Genomic DNA, 13023 nt, shown 5'->3' on the forward strand with positions numbered 1-13023 from the left:
TGATGCAGCACGGCAGAGTTATAGCTTATGCTTCTCGGCAATTGAAAAAGCATGAAAAGAATTATCCTACTCACGATCTGGAGCTTGCAGCGGTGATCCATGCCCTGAAGATATAGAGACATTATTTATATGGCGTTCATGTTGATATCTATACAGATCATAAGAGTCTCCAGTATATTCTCAAGCAGAAAGAGCTTAATTTGCGGCAGCGGAGGTGGCTGGAGCTCTTGAAGGACTATGATGTGGATATTCTGTATCATCCGGGAAAGGCTAATGTTGTGGCAGATGCGCTTAGCCGGAAATCTATGGGCAGCTTGGCAGATTTACAGCCAGACAGGAGAGAGATACGACCTTCATCAGTTGGCTAATCTTGGGGTTCGTCTGGCCGAATCTGGAGGTACACGGATTTCTGTCCGAGGGGTTTCTGAATCATCTATTAAGGAAGATATCAAACGGCATCAATATGAAGATCCTGTTTTGGCACGATACAGAGACACGGCCTGTGATAAGGAGAAGACTCCGTTCGAGTTCACTCCGGACGAGACTTTATTATTCAGGGGCAGGTTGTGTGTACCTGATATTGCAGGTCTTCGGCAGCAGGTTATGAGCGAGGCACATTATGCTCGCTATTCAGTCCATCCTGGGTCTACGAAGATGTACCATGATCTCCGATGCTTATACTGGTGGGACGGCATGAAACGGGATATCGCAGAGTTCGTCGCCCAGTGTCCCAATTGTCAACAGGTCAAAATTGAACATCAGAAACCGGGTGTACTGTTGCAGGAAATGGAAATTCCGACGTGGAAGTGCGAGATCATTAATATGGACTTCATTACAGGGTTGCCTCGCACTCCACGGAAGTATGATTCCATCTGGGTTATTGTTGATAGGCTGACAAAATCAGCCCATTTTCTCCCCATCAAAACTACTTACTCCGCTGAGGATTATGCCAGGCTTTATATTAAAGAAATTGTGCGACTTCATGGAGTTCCTATATGTATTATCACTGACAGAGGTGCTCAGTTCACAGCGAACTTCTGGAGATCTTTTCAGGAAGGATTAGGGACTCAGCTGAGCCTGAGCACAACTTTCCATCCTCAGAGTGACGGACAGGCCGAGCGCACTATCCAGACGCTTGAAGATATGTTGCGGGCCTGTGTTATTGATTTCAGAGGTAGCTGGGAGGATCACTTGCCATTGATTGAATTTTCTTATAATAACAGCTACCATTCCAGCATTCAGATGGCTCCGTACGAGGCTTTATATGGTAGGAAATGCAGGTCACCTATCGACTGGTTTGATATTGGCGAGACAGAGTTAATCGGCCCGGATATGATTCAGCAGGCCGTTGATAAGGTGAAACTTATCCGGGAACGACTATTGGCAGCCCAGAGTCGACAGAAATCATACGCTGATAAACGGCGTCGTCCTTTGGAATTCCAGGTTGGTGATTGGGTATTTCTGAAGGTATCGCCTATGAAAGGCGTAATGCGGTTCGGCAGAAAGGGCAAACTTAGTCCGCGTTATATTGGGCCTTATTTGATTGTGCAGAAAATTGGGAATGTCGCCTATGAGTTAGATTTGCCATCTGATTTGGAAGCGGTACATCCGGTATTCCATGTCTCTATGCTCCACAAATGCATTGGTGATCCCTCCAGAATATTTCCGGCGGATGATATTCAGGTGACGGAGCATTTATCTTACGAGGAGCAGCCCGTAGCCATCTTGGACCGCCAGGTAAGAAAGCTCCGGAACAAAGATGTAGCCTCTGTTAAGGTGCTGTGGCGGAACAACAATAGGGAAGAAATGACCTGGGAGGCCGAAGAGGAGATGAAGAAGAAATATCCTCATTTGTTCCCTATGCCCACAGGTAATCTCGAATCTTTGTTTAATCCCATTTCAATAGCGAATGTGTTGTCTATAAACAGAAACTCCCCCGAAGTATTTTCAGACCCTATAAGATTAATCAAACATTCGAGGACGAATGTTCTAAAGGGGGGGAGGATGTTATATCCCGGGTTTTCGCACATTTGGAAAATTAGAAATAATCTTGACTTGTAAGAAATAAAGTCATAATTGATTCCATCTAACGCATGAGTTGTTTATGACAGAATATTAATGTGGAAGGGTCGAGGAAGGCTAAGGGCAAAACGTGGAATTTTGGAAATTAGTTTCGGGAATTACAAAAATAAAATTTGTAGCCAATTGGGCTTGTAAAATAAGAAACAAATGAGGCCCAAATCAAGGGGGGGGGGGGGGTGGCCGGCCAACGTGGCCTTGGCCCAAACCCATTTAAGTAGTCATTCATGTGACAAACAAGAAAAAAGGGGATAAGTCTTCACTTCTTCAAGAAAATTCAAGAAAAATCAAACAAGAAAAAGAGAGAGCAAAGAGTAGAGGGTTCGGCCATGTCCATGATTTTTCACCCCTCAAAAATCTTGTTCTAAAAATTGTTGTCTTGTGATTTTCCTACTAAACTAAGTGCCCTCTTCAACTTGGTGTAGTTGTCTTGGAGGAAGAAGCACTTGGATCCTCAATTTGATCACCTATTCAAGTGAAGAAGACTAGGGAAAAAGGTAAGAAATTATCCCTTGTTCTTGTGTTATGAAGTCATGTTTATGTTGTAGTATGTAGAAATGAATTGATTGTATGGAAATATGGAAGTTTGCAAAGTGGGTAGGAGATATAGTATATGGCCGTGTGTGTATATATGTTGTATAATTATGGTGAGTTTAAATTATGTCATATTCTAGTTGTGATTGTGGTAAAATGCATATTGGGAATGAAAGTTGAATGAAATTGATAAAAATGGTTAGTGGGGTGTTTGGCCGTGTGGTTTGGAGTGTGTGGAATGGAAATGGATTAAGTTTGTTTAATGTGTTATTATGATACTTGCAATGTATATGGAGATAAAATGATATAAGTTTGTATCGAAATGGAATATTGAAGCTTATGTCGTTTTAGTACGATTTTACGACATTATGAAAATGAAGTTATTAGGTTGCTAATTATGACAAGTATTGATGAACTTGGAAGAAGGAAACATGTTATAAATACTTATGCCAAAGATTAGGAGTTTTGGATAAATTATGACTTTGGCGGAAAGTTTGTATATTATGTATATCGTGTGTATAATTTGAGAAAAACGATATGAAATGCTTCTAAACTATGTTGTGGTGATCTAGATTGATAATGAATGTGAAATCGATGAGATTAGTTTGAAAGTTAAGGTTCAAGTAAAGGTTATGGCATTATGTCGGCAAGTAGAACTAGTTGTGCCATATTGTGTTTCTAGTGTTTGTTGTTGATGTTGATGTTGTTGTTTGGGTTGTTGTTGATGATTGTGAGCCGAGTTGAATTCTCGGGGGTGCTATATGTATAGGGGAAGTGCTGCCGAAATTTCGGTAGACAAATATGAGTTGAATTGAATTCGTAGCATCTATAGCTTACAATTGGTAAATGTGACCATTTGCAGATTTTCGACGAAACGGAGAGTGAGCTTGGATAGGCTTAAAAATCTCAAAAGGTATGTAAAGCTACCCCGATCCTTCTTTTGGCATGCCTAAGTGTATTAGGATCGAATTCGGGCCTCGAAAGACTTTCTGCCCCTCGGAATGCGCAAGTGAAAATATCACGTTTTCTTTCAGTAAGATTGAACTCTTTTGGTATGTTTTCTTGGAAATTATGCAAACCTTCTCTAAACTCCTTGGAAAGCTACAGAATGTCCGTAGAACCTTTATAGGTGATCCCATGAGCTTTAAGGGCGTAATTTGGACCCATCGCCTTGCTTGTCCCGAGGTGGGCCCACTATTCCCGGTTTTGTCCTTAATGTACTTAAGTCTTCTTTTCGAATAGTTCTTAAAAGAAACGTTTTGACTACCATTCTAATTACCTAACAAACGTTGTTTTAAATATTCCATTAAGTCTGATAAATTGTTTTGATACTCGAAACTCATTTACTATGATTCCTTCCGACTTCATTGGATCGGTTTGTCTTTGATATGCCTCATCGAGTCTATGGAAACATTCATGATATTTTAATTGCATTAGTCTCTCACTACTCCATTCGTGGATGCCCCAATGTTTCCCACCCTGAGCCCGGGCCAAGATATGTTGTCAAGCGTGATCCTTTGCATTGTTCGCCGTGCCTCGATGTGAGGGGGCAGGTATACGCGTACATGGGTTTGTGGAGTATGCTGTGCCATGTACGCTTGTTCTGATATAATTTACTATGGCCATCTGATATGACGTATTATGTTACGGGGTTATGCCCCTATTCTGATTCTTCTGTGTTATGGCACCAGCGTCGGGAGGGTGGCCACGTTCTGTCTGCCGAGTCCCTTGGCAGGGGCCGGATTTGATATGACATATGTTTCTGTACACACTCCGCATGTTTTGAAAATATATATCTGATACTTTGTATTTTTTGTTTACTTTCTGTACGTTCTATACCAGTTATGATTTTGTTTCTGCAACTCAGGCTTTACATATTCAGTACATATTTCGTACTGACCCCCTTTCCTTGGGGGCTGCGTTTTCATGCCGCGCAGGTACCGACGACAGGTTTGCTGATCCGTCCGCTTAGGATCTCATTCTGCTATTTTTGGAGCGCTTTTTTATTCAGAGCCATCTTTTGGTATAGTCTGTCACTTCTATATATGTATATTCTCATTCATGGGTACGGCGGGGCCCTGTCCCGTCATATGATTATGTCGGTCTGTTAGAGGTCTGTGGACATGTTTGTGGGTTGGGATCTTTCTGTACAGCTGTGTGTATGTGTTGTGTTTGGGCGATCTCATTCGCCGTGGCGGCCGGTCCGCATATATTTAAATGTTACTGTGTTGGCCCTGTGTGGCCTTTGTTGGTATTTTCTGCGTGCAGGGTATATGGGATAGTCCGTAAAACAAAGGAAACTCTACCGAAATTTTTTTGGAGATTATCTAAATTGGAACTAAAGCCTTGTCGGCTTCTGCTATATACTAGAATGTGATTGAGTGCCCAGATCAGGCACTAGTCACGGCCTACGGGGTTGGGTCGTGACAGTAATAACCTGCTAAGCCCCAAAAGCTACGAACCTTCGTAGGAGTCATGGGCCTTGGCCAAGTCTTCACGGCCTCAATCTTTTGGCTATCCACCCGAATACCATCAGCTGCAACAATATGGCCCAGAAATGATACTGAGTTCAACCAAAAATCACACTTGGAGAATTTTGCAAACAACTCTTGAGGTCGCAGAACTCCAAGGACTATACGCAGATTCTCCGCATGATTTGTCTCGGATCTAGAATACACCAGGATATCGTCGATGAATACAATCACGAATAGATCCAGAAAAGGTCTGAATACATTATTCATTAAGTCCATAAACGCTGCGGGTGCATTAGTTAACCCAAACGACATTACTCGGAACTCGAAATGGCCATATCTTGTTCTGAAAGCTGTCTTAGGGATATCTTTTTCCCTAACTCTTACTTGGTGGTACCCGGACCTCAAATCAATCTTTGAAAACCATTTGGCACCTTGCAATTGATCAAATAAATCATCGATCCTCGGAAGAGGATACTTGTTTTTAATCGTCACTTTATTCAACTGCCGATAATCAATGCACATTCTCAAGGATCCATCCTTCTTTCGGACGAACAATACGGGTGCTCCCCACGGGGATGAACTAGGCCTAATGAAGCCTTTATCAAGCAAGTCCCTCAATTGCTCCTTCAACTCTTTCAACTCCGCGGGTGCCATTCTATATGGGGGAATAGATATAGGTGTGGTCTCTGGCAACACATCAATGGAAAAATCAATTTCCCGTTCGGGAGGAAGGCCTGGAAGCTCTTCCGGGAACACATCCGAAAATTCATTCACCACTGGAACTGACTGTAGAGTCGGCGACTCATCTTCTACATCTTGAACTCATATGAGATGATAAATGCACCCTTTTGTGATCATTTTCCTTGCCTTTAGATAGGAAATAAACCTACCTTTTGGTGATGCCGCATTCCCTTTCCATTCTAAGACTGGTTCTCCCAGAAACTGGAAACGAACCATCTTCATTCGGCAATCAACATTGGCATAATAAGAAGCCAACCAATCCATGCCCATAATAACGTCAAAATATACCATTTCTATCTCATGCAAATCAATCATGGTACGACGATCGCAAATCACAATCACACAATTCCAATATACTCGGCTAGCTATTTCCGATTCACCCACGGGTGTAGACACCTCAAAAGGTTTGATAGACTCCGGCTCAATTATAAATCGACCCGCAATATATGGAGTAACATATGATAATGTGGAGCCCGGATCAATCAAAGCATATACATCATGAGAGAATACCGATAATATACCTGTGACCACATCAGGAGAAGACTGAAGATCTTGGCGTCCAGCCAAAGCATAAATACGGTGCTGAGGACCGCTAGTACTGGGAGCTCTGCCTCTACCTCTACCATGGCAGACTGGCGCATGTGAACCTGGCCCCGTAGGGCGTACAGATGCTGATGATTCGGCTGCCGACCCTGCTGGCTGGGTCCTACCTCTACCCTGTACTGAGGGGCAATCACGCATGATATGGCGTGGTTGACCACATGAATAGCAACCATTCGAGCCCAATCGGCATCGACCCTAATGCAACTTCCCACACTGGGAACATCGTGGTACAGGTGGCCTTGACTGGCCTGAATCATCTCTGAACTGAGGTCCTGAATAACTGGGACTCGGTCCTGAACGAGCAGATCTATCGAGGCTCTAGCCTGGAAACCGAGGAGATGCACTGGTAATAGAATAGCCTGAATGTCTGGGGAACTGCTGCCTGTGTCCGCCTCTAAACTCGCTTGTCGGACCCGTAGATCTAGCTCTCTTGCTATGTCCCCGATCTTGCTCACGCTCACTCCTCCGCTGTTGTAGGCTTTCTTCTAAGTTCTGAGCATGTGCCTGAACGCGTGCAATATCCATACTGTCCTGAAGGGACGCAGTCAAGCATTTATCCATCAAGTGTGGCCCTAGGACCTTTATGAATCGGTGTACCCTGTCGCCCATATATCTGCCACCATGGCCGAAGCATATCTAGCCAAGGAGTTAAAGCGGAGGCTATACTCTAGGGCACTCATACTACCTTGCCTCAAATTTAAGAATTTATCGGCCCTTACTCGCCGAACTTCTGGAGGCATATAGTGACGGAGAAAAGCATCAACAAACTCTTGCCATACCGGGGGAGGTGCATTGGCCCCCCGTGAAGCCATCCACACCGTATACCACTGGATCGAGACATCTCTCAATCTATGTGACGCTAGCTCTACCGACTCGGTGTCTGAAGCATGTATCAACCGGAGCGTCCTTAGCATACCATCGATAAAGTCCTGGGGATCCTCCTCCGGCTTTGACCCAAAGAATTCCGGGGGGTTCAAAGTAATGAAATCACGGGCCCTTGCACTAACAGCCCTATCACCATACCCTGAACCTTGCCTCTGAGCCTTGGCCGTAACCAACTGGGTCAACAAATTAATGGCCTCTTTCACATCTTGGCCAGAAGCATTCGGTGGAGGAGCTGGAGGTGCTGGAGCTGGGGCTGAGGCTCCTTGACGCTCCTCAGTAATAGGCACTGTCTGGGAGGACTGAGATTGAGCCGCACTCTGGGACTCACTTTCCTCTACTACCAGTGGCGGTGCTTTCTTAGCCCGCTTCTCTGCCACCGACTTTCCCTTTTGGGTTGTCGTAGCCTTTCCCTTTTTAGGCATCTCTGAAATACACAACACACGATTTAGGAGCAAGAATTTCCTACATCATAGCTCTATCGCACGATTCTTATGAAGAAAGAAGGTCATTTATTGCTAAAATGTCCGCATCTTCTTGTTTATAAGTGTGGCGCGCAACACACCCATAACCTAGACTCTACTAGACACGGCTCGTAGACACACCCTAGGACTGAACTGCTCTGATACCACTTTTGTCACGACCCGACTCGGGGCCGCAACGAGCACCCGGTGCTAGCCCACCCGAGCACCCTCTTAGCTTACTCTTATACTTACATCTAGGTGAGCCACATAATTATACATACATTTCCATTCATTCGTCAACGAGTCCCAATTGGACAACAGTACATTTATATCACCATAGGCCTCCATGCCACATCAATGTACATGTGCCAACGTGGCCGACAAAATGATACACAAAACATAGGCCGACAAGGTCGGACATGTCTAACCACATACACATGACTACGAGCCTCTAGGAAGAGTATAACACACCACATGAGCGGGACAGGACCACGCTATGCCCATAATTATATACACAAAAGAATAAGTACCCAAAAGCTATGGCTCCGAAGGAAATGGAGCTCCGCTATGTAATCTATGAATAAGCAGCTATGGATCAAGTCTGTCTCCCTGTGCATCTGCGGGCATGACGCAGCGTCCAAAAACAAAAGGACGTCAGTACGAAGAATGTACCGAGTATGTAAAGCATGATTAACATCAATATAGAAGCATCATATACAATATATGAAGTGGCATAGGAGGGAAGACAATAGTATCATCGTCATGGCACTTACCTGCCTTTCATAGGAACTTTCTATTTCTCATGCTTATTTCATAATAGTGTTCGTATTCGTATACATGCCCCTATTCGCATTCATATACATAGTCTTTTCACATTCATATTCATATTATATACATAGCCATACACTTATATACATACATAGCGTACCCGACCATAAGGTTCGGTGTTTCATACATACTTGGCAAACCAAGGCTCAATGTTATTTCTACCTGGCCCTACCAAGGCTTCAGGGTTATCCGTACCATCTGCAGATGTGTGCGCGCGTTACGTAATCATATACATACATATATGTATATATACTTCCATATACATATATTCTACCCGGCATTATAAGCTTGGGGTGTCATTATAGCCCTTCATAGGCACATATGAATATAATAGCCCGTAGGCACCTTTAGCATCATTATTATTATCATCGTCATCACTATCATCATCGTTTTCGCTACATCTCTATCTTATGCTTACTCGTCAATGGGGTGCGTAGTACATTCGTAGCACGTATCGAGGGTCGTGAGCTTATGAGCTCGGAGTGTCAATCACTTGAATACAACTTACTCATATAGAGGATTTAAGAGTTTGGCCAAGGAACCATGCCTTATGAAAGAAGGGTTAGCCTTACATACCTTTTCGTCGGACTATTCTACACTTGCACGCTTCCTTCCAATACTAGCGTCTATACCTTCATTAATATCATAACAATGGCCATTAGTCATTCACGTTATCCACATTATTTAGATTCCTTAATTTGCATCTAATTCAACCATATTCATGGTCATAACATCCAACTTCACCTATTCATCTAAAGTGTCTAGTTCATGATCTTAGTACCATTTATAATGCATTCATATCACAACACAACGACATTCATGATTCAATTCCAACTATTCCACAAAATGTCACTATTCATCATTCATGACCTACTTGACCATATTTTCTACAATCCATGTATTCCAACTCTTCAATACCTTAAACATCATGTAAAAATCATGAATCTTACCTTAGAATTTGTAGGAACAATCTTTGGTTAATAATACTCCACTTTGAGAAAAACCCTAGTTTTTCTCCATTTGCATTTCTTGACTTGAATGGTATTTAATGGCTTCCTTACACTTGCTTCACTTGTTTAGGTTGTTGGTGACTTATAATCCTTGAAAACTTATGAAATAAATGTAGAGAGATGATTCTAGAGAGAAGTGGTGTAATGTAGAAATGAAATAAAACAAGTCTTGGTCCTCATATTTAATGAATTGAAATTTTGTGCTGAGGTGTACAGTGGTCGTGCGTGGAGGTTTACGGTCCGTATTCCAGTTTACGGACCGTCCCTCGTGGTCGTCTTTAACCTTAAGCAGAACCAGAAACTTTGGCTGCATGCACGGTGATTTACGGTCCGTCCACCAGGTCGTATTTTACCACCTCTCAGCTGGGCAGAAAGTTGAAACCTTGCATGGCAAATTACGACTGCAAGTTTACGGACCGTATTCCATTGTACGGTCCGTATTCTGCACTTTACGACCACTGGGCAGTTTTGCCAACTTTCCACTTTTCACATTTCTCGACTTTTCATTCTAATCATTCTCGTCCATATACGCACATTGCTCATGAAACATTATACACTCGCACTCCTCGCACTCATCACTAGTTCGTTTACTTGCGTACCAACGGGGAATTTTCCGAGGTGCAACATTCACATACCTTTAGCGCTTATTCATCACACAATATGTATACGCTTCCCAATAATACTTCAACCTATATTAAGATGCCAACAACTACGTTTAAGTTACGGGGAGATTCAAAACGTATTCTAACGTTAGTAACTCCTTTCTAGATGTTTAGACGACGTTTTCTCTTGTATCCAAACCAACCACATACAACCAATCCAACATCAATAATTATGTGTTCAATACCAATCCGGACAGCCCACACAATATCCCAAACAGCCCACATTCACAACATGCAATAACGATTCACATACGGCTACTACATTCTCAAGTTACTTCTAATAGTTCGTAGCCTTAACGTTTGCATGTAACAACTTATAACAGCCTATCCAACACAATGCATAATATTAATTATCATTAATCTCACAAGATCAATAAGAATAACAACAACGTGTCAAAACAGTCCGCACATTACAACACCCAATAATAGTCTACATGCGATTTTGACACGTCCAATTTATTCTTGTTAGTCTATAGTCATAACATTTCGTCGAAACGATTCTATAACATCCCAACCACTATGACAACATGATGTATATTCTTAACTATAATTAGTTTTTCCAACTTAGCCAAAACAACACGTCCAAAACAGTCCCTAACCAACAACATGTCCAAAACTGTCCCTAACCGACAACATAAAAATGTTCAGAATTCTTGTAAACGTTTACGAACATACTCTGCAAACCACATATGAATCTTACACATTATTTCATGTCTTATTTTCATATAATTTCAGTAAGTTATGACCAGCTATCCACACGACAAGTACAACATCAATTCATACGCAACTAAGCTACATCGTCATCTCTATAATCCTTACAACAACTCACAAACGACTTTGGTTTCAACTCCAACCATTAAACACCTTCATTTCCATCATAAAATTCATGAAAATAACAATGAAAATATCAATGAAAATCAGTTCACTAACTTCTTACAAAAACAGTCCATACACGGTTTCAACATGCTTCAACATCACTCACATAAAATCATAGATTCAATTATTTTCATACTAACACAACTTCACTTTTAACCTTCCAATTATTTTCATTCCTTTTTACCGTGAGATCTATGATAGTAACAACCATATTTATTAAAGAAAATTAGTTCATTAATTCCACCAAAACAGTCCTCTCGGCCACATAGTCATTCCAACACCAACATTCATGATTTTATGCATGCGATTCATGTTCATCAAGTTACAACCATACTTCAACATCAACACCTATAACCTCATGGTAAATATCATGTTCCCAAATCAACACACCTTATTTCATGCATACAGCTTATATTTACACATCTACATCACCCTTAATACATGAAAAAGAAAGTTAGATCTTACCTTGACAACTTGACTTCTCAACTTGGCTAGAGTTTGTGAATTGAAATGAAATTGGTTCTTGTTGCTCCAATGACTATATTCACGTTTCTAGGGGCCTTCTAAAGGGTTGAAACACCTTGGAAAATAATTTTTGGATCAAGACTCAAGAGCTCAAAAATCAGCCATTGTGGCCGAGAGCTTTTTCTCTCAAGGTTTAGGTTTTCTTTCTTTGTGTTGTGTAGTTGAAATGAATGTATTTTCTGATCTCCTTAGTCCTTATTTGGTTAAACTATGACTACAAGATGGCCACATGATCCAAATAAACTTTACACTAAAATTCTAATTCTTTCCCTTCAACTTTCGGCTAGCCTCTTGGCCGAGCCCCCCCCCCCCCCCCCCCCCCCCTTGTCTCTCCTTTCTTCTTTCTTTTCAATTGTTTACAAGACAATTGCATGTGTGGTGGATGATTCATACACTACCCTTTGTCCATTTCAATCATACAAGATGAATGGTCAATATTTAAATATGAAATGATTCCTCCAACATGTTATGTCTTCATAAAATAATGCATGCCTTCATTATTCAATTGCATGCTTCAACTTTTTCTCCTCCAATTTTCAGCCATCTTGGCCGAGTATTACATGTATATTTCTTCCAATTTAATTGTCCACAATATAATGAAAGTGTAGTGGATGAATCAACATTAAATGCATATGTGTATGTCTTCCATAACAGCCTTGTTTTAGATGACTTTGAGTGATCTTTTGTGTATTACACGTTGGTGTTCCTTCTTGGTTCATGGTTGTCACAAAATTTTAATTAACACCACAATTAAGTAGTTCCTAATCTCCAATAACATTTTTATACTAAGTAAAATTTATAACCGATTAGTTCTAGTTTAGAAATTAAAAATTCAAGGTTTCTATCTCACGTCGATTCCTTCGCAAATAACTCGACGTATAAAATACGGGGTCTAACATTATACTGGCCTTATGTTAAGCCGCATATTTAGCCCAGATGGGTAACCTTCTCTGGACCAAATCTACGGCTAGACATACGGTCAGTATAATTTATACGGACCGTATGTTGGTCCGTCGAAACTGGTCGGGAAAGATTTTGTGTATTTAATAAGGGACCAAGTTCATTTCATTTCACGTCCCTTCACTCCCCCTTCTCTCTAAAACTCTCTAGAACACTTCTCCCACAAGAATTCAAGAGATATTAGTGATCAACTTCATCAAACCAAGTGAATCAAGTGTAAGAAGCTCATTAAAGTTCATTCAAGACAAGGAATCCAAGTGAAGGTGAAACTAGGGTTTTGCTCAGGTGGAGTGTTTGCACTCAAGGTTCATTCCTACACCATCTAAGGTAAGATTTATGGTATTTCCATGTTGTTTAATGTATTTGAAAGTTGAAAGACTTGGAT

At 41.5% G+C, this 13023-nt stretch overlaps 1 long non-coding RNA gene across 1 annotated transcript; it reads left to right on the forward strand.

Annotated features, from left to right (window-relative positions):
• Positions 1 to 1714: 1714 nt before the first annotated feature.
• Positions 1715 to 3514, forward strand: LOC132620569 (uncharacterized). The gene is made up of 3 exons (XR_009575017.1): positions 1715 to 1870; positions 2505 to 2576; positions 3476 to 3514. It is a non-coding gene; the product is annotated as an uncharacterized LOC132620569 (long non-coding RNA).
• Positions 3515 to 13023: the final 9509 nt, after the last annotated feature.

Source organism: Lycium barbarum, chromosome 2, assembly GCF_019175385.1.
Source record: "Lycium barbarum isolate Lr01 chromosome 2, ASM1917538v2, whole genome shotgun sequence".
NCBI classification, from domain to species: Eukaryota; Viridiplantae; Streptophyta; class Magnoliopsida; order Solanales; family Solanaceae; genus Lycium; species Lycium barbarum.